The 5,000-nt window shown below is 49.4% G+C and overlaps 2 protein-coding genes across 8 annotated transcripts in view; one reads left to right on the forward strand and one right to left on the reverse strand.

The window, feature by feature from the left end:
• The window catches only part of gli1 (GLI family zinc finger 1), an 84,362-nt gene that overhangs the window by 43,014 nt on the left and 36,348 nt on the right, over nucleotides 1–5,000 (forward strand). The gene's annotated exons all lie outside the window — the stretch shown is intronic.
• Nucleotides 1–5,000, reverse strand: part of LOC118211350 (putative uncharacterized protein DDB_G0271982) — a gene marked incomplete at its 3' end in the record, with an annotated part of 19,808 nt that overhangs the window by 6,900 nt on the left and 7,908 nt on the right. The gene's annotated exons all lie outside the window — the stretch shown is intronic.

The raw sequence follows: 5,000 nt of genomic DNA on the forward strand, positions 1-5,000 counted from the left end.
ATGTACATGAATGCGTGTGCATGTATGCGTGTGTCAGTATGTGTGTATGTGTGTGTGTGTGTGTGCATGTGTGTGTCTGTATGTATGTATCTGTGTGTGTGCATGTGTGTATCTGTATGTATGTGTGTGTGTGCATGCGTGTGTCAGTATGTGTGTGTGTGTGTGCATGTGTGTGTCAGTATGTGTGTGTGTGAGAGAGAATGAAAGCATTGACTCTCATTGTAAGGTAAAAGACAACCTACAACTTCTGCAATAAAGTGAACAACAGCGTAATTAAAAGATTAAGGAGTGGCTGGTAATGGTGATGCTCCCAGTCATTCTGTTTGGGATGTGATCTGTGCTCCCGGTCATTCTGTTTGGGATGTGATCTGTGCTCCGGGTCATTCTGTCTGGGATGTGATCTGTGCTCCCAGTCATTCTGTTTGGGATGTGATCTGTGCTCCCAGTCATTCTGTTTGGGATGTGATCTGTGCTCCCAGTCATTCTGTTTGGGATGTGATCTGACCTCCCAGTCATTCTGTTTGGGATGTGATCTGTGCTCCCGGTCATTCTGTCTGGGATGTGATCTGTGCTCCCGGTCATTCTGTTTGGGATGTGATCTGTGCTCCGGGTCATTCTGTCTGGGATGTGATCTGTGCTCCCGGTCATTCTGTTTGGGATGTGATCTGTGCTCCCAGTCATTCTGTTTGGGATGTGATTTGTGCTCCCGGTCATTCTGTTTGGGATGTGATCTGACCTCCCGGTCATTCTGTTTGGGATGTGATCTGTGCTCCCGGTCATTCTGTTTGGGATGTGATCTGTGCTCCCGGTCATTCTGTCTGGGATGTGATCTGTGCTCCCGGTCATTCTGTTTGGGATGTGATCTGTGCTCCGGGTCATTCTGTCTGGGATGTGATCTGTGCTCCCGGTCATTCTGTTTGGGATGTGATCTGTGCTCCCCGTCATTTTGTTTGGGATGTGATCTGTGGTCCCGGTCATTCTGTTTGGGATGTGATCTGACCTCCCAGTCATTCTGTTTGGGATGTGATTTGACCTCCCAGTCATTTTGTTTGGGATGTGATCTGTGCTCCCAGTCATTCTGTTTGGGATGTGATCTGTGCTCCCAGTCATTCTGTTTGGGATGTGATCTGTGCTCCCGGTCATTCTGTTTGGGATGTGATCTGTGCTCCCCGTCATTCTGTTTGGGATGTGATCTGACCTCCCGGTCATTCTGTTTGGGATGTGATCTGTGCTCCCGGTCATTCTGTTTGGGATGTGATCTGTGCTCCCGGTCATTCTGTTTGGGATGTGAGCGCAGCGCTCATCTCCAGTGTTTGTGAGGCGGTTTGTGAAGAGCGCTTCGCTGGCCTCCTCAGTGACCCGCACAAGAGGCTGGGCAAGCACTCGTGTGAAGAGCTGCGGGTTTTAGGCCATTGTGGGCCATAGCCGCCGTTTTACAGCGCCCCTCCCCTGCCCCCCCCCCCCCCCCGCCATTTGGCCCCGGCTCGCTTCACTGTGGAGAGCTGATTAGGTGATTTGTTGCCTCTCAGTTATGTAAATTCCACTTAATTACGCCTCTGTTGTGATCGTTGGACGGGAGCTGCCTGAAAGGGGGGTGGGGGGGTGGGGGGGGGTGGGAGGTGGGGGGCATTCCTGTGTTTAGGAGGAGGGAGAACAATGGGTTTCACACAGAGCCCCTTAGCTGAGGGGCTGGGGGTCACTCCGTCCCACTCACAGGTGTCCCCAGGCAGGGAGGGGGGTTTGGGAGAGGTGGGGGGGCGGGGTGTGCAACCAGCGCCGGGTCAAGATGATGAGGAGGAGCTGCTAAGAGAGGACGCGCAGGCCTGCCGCTACTGGCCCGCCCAAGTGCCCATTTTCAAAATGCTGGCACGCCGACGGTGCCGCTCATTCCGCTGGATACCCCACACTCTGGGAATCACAGCTTCATTACGCTGGATACCCCACACTCTGAGAATCACAGCTTCGTTACGCTGGATACCACCCCACACTCTGAGAATCACAGCTTCATTATGCTGGATACCCCACACTCTGAGAATCACAGCTTCATTATGCTGGATACCCCACACTCTGAGAATCACAGCTTCATTACACTGGATACCCCACACTCTGAGAATCACAGCTTCATTACGCTGGATACCCCACACTCTGAGAATCACAGCTTCATTATGCTGGATACCCCACACTCTGAGAATCACAGCTTCATTACGCTGAATACCCCACACTCTGGGAATCACAGCTTCATTACGCTGGATACCCCACACTCTGAGAATCACAGCTTCGTTACGCTGGATACCACCCCACACTCTGAGAATCACAGCTTCGTTACGCTGGATACCACCCCACACTCTGAGAATCACAGCTTCATTACGCTGGATACCCCACACTCTGAGAATCACAGCTTCATTATGCTGGATACCCCACACTCTGAGAATCACAGCTTCATTATGCTGTATACCCCACACTCTGAGAATCACAGCTTCATTATGCTGGATACCCCACACTCTGAGAATCACAGCTTCATTACACTGGATACCCCACACTCTGAGAATCACAGCTTCATTACGCTGGATACCCCACACTCTGAGAATCACAGCTTCATTATGCTGGATACCCCACACTCTGAGAATCACAGCTTCATTACGCTGAATACCCCACACTCTGGGAATCACAGCTTCATTACGCTGGATACCCCACACTCTGAGAATCACAGCTTCGTTACGCTGGATACCACCCCACACTCTGAGAATCACAGCTTCATTACGCTGGATACCCCACACTCTGAGAATCACAGCTTCATTACGCTGAATACCCCACACTCTGAGAATCACAGCTTCATTACGCTGGATACCCCACACTCTGAGAATCACAGCTTCGTTACGCTGGATACCACCCCACACTCTGAGAATCACAGCTTCATTATGCTGGATACCCCACACTCTGAGAATCACAGCTTCATTATGCTGGATACCCCACACTCTGAGAATCACAGCTTCATTATGCTGGATACCGCCCCACACTCTGAGAATCACAGCTTCATTATGCTGGATACCCCACACTCTGAGAATCACAGCTTCATTACCCTGGATACCCCACACTCTGAGAATCACAGCTTCATTACGCTGGATACCCCACACTCTGAGAATCACAGCTTCATTACCCTGGATACCCCACACTCTGAGAATCACAGCTTCATTACGCTGGATACCCCACACTCTGAGAATCACAGCTTCATTATGCTGGATACCCCACACTCTGAGAATCACAGCTTCATTATGCTGTATACCCCACACTCTGAGAATCACAGCTTCATTATGCTGGATACCCCACACTCTGAGAATCACAGCCTCATTATGCTGGATACCCCACACTCTGAGAATCACAGCTTCATTACGCTGGATACCCCACACTCTGAGAATCACAGCTTCATTACGCTGGATACCCCACACTCTGAGAATCACAGCTTCATTACGCTGAATACCCCACACTCTGAGAATCACAGCTTCATTACGCTGGATACCCCACACTCTGAGAATCACAGCTTCATTATGCTGGATACCCCACACTCTGAGAATCACAGCTTCATTATGCTGTATACCCCACACTCTGAGAATCACAGCTTCATTATGCTGGATACCCCACACTCTGAGAATCACAGCTTCATTACCCTGGATACCCCACACTCTGAGAATCACAGCTTCATTATGCTGGATACCCCACACTCTGAGAATCACAGCTTCATTATGCTGTATACCCCACACTCTGAGAATCACAGCTTCATTATGCTGGATACCCCACACTCTGAGAATCACAGCCTCATTATGCTGGATACCCCACACTCTGAGAATCACAGCTTCATTACGCTGGATACCCCACACTCTGAGAATCGCAGCTTCATTACGCTGGATACCCCACACTCTGAGAATCACAGCTTCATTACGCTGAATACCCCACACTCTGAGAATCACAGCTTCATTACGCTGGATACCCCACACTCTGAGAATCACAGCTTCATTATGCTGGATACCCCACACTCTGAGAATCACAGCTTCATTATGCTGTATACCCCACACTCTGAGAATCACAGCTTCATTATGCTGGATACCCCACACTCTGAGAATCACAGCTTCATTACCCTGGATACCCCACACTCTGAGAATCACAGCTTCATTACGCTGGATACCCCACACTCTGAGAATCACAGCTTCATTATGCTGGATACCCCACACTCTGAGAATCACAGCTTCATTATGCTGGATACCCCACACTCTGAGAATCACAGCTTCATTACACTGGATACCCCACACTCTGAGAATCACAGCTTCATTACGCTGGATACTGCCCCACACTCTGAGAATCACAGCTTCATTATGCTGGATACCCCACACTCTGAGAATCACAGCTTCATTATGCTGGATACCCCACACTCTGAGAATCACAGCTTCATTACGCTGGATACCCCACACTCTGAGAATCACAGCTTCATTATGCTGGATACCCCACACTCTGAGAATCACAGCTTCATTACGCTGAATACCCCACACTCTGAGAATCACAGCTTCATTATGCTGGATACCCCACACTCTGAGAATCACAGCTTCATTATGCTGGATACCCCACACTCTGAGAATCACAGCTTCATTACCCTGGATACCACCCCACACACAAGCTCACTCTATCACATGCGCATTTGATTTTTGGTATAAATAACATCATTCAGTTGGAATTGCATCCGAAGGCACACAGTAAAATGTTCAGTGTCAAATCAACTGTTGCTGTGTACACATGATCTCAAATGGACTCATATTTACTGTTATGTGTTGAATTAGCACTGGAGATTTTACTGTGCTGGTCTGTGCTGGTTTGGGGCGGTGTTGGATCTGACACGCTGACCTCGTCTCACCAGTGCTCTATCGATGTCCCATAGTAAGCATCCGGGAGTAGCAAGACTATGGGGCTCTTTCCAATCACTTATTTTACCTCCTTGCATCCTTTCCTCGCCT

Source organism: Anguilla anguilla, chromosome 13 (assembly GCF_013347855.1).
Source record: "Anguilla anguilla isolate fAngAng1 chromosome 13, fAngAng1.pri, whole genome shotgun sequence".
NCBI classification, from domain to species: domain Eukaryota; kingdom Metazoa; phylum Chordata; class Actinopteri; order Anguilliformes; family Anguillidae; genus Anguilla; species Anguilla anguilla.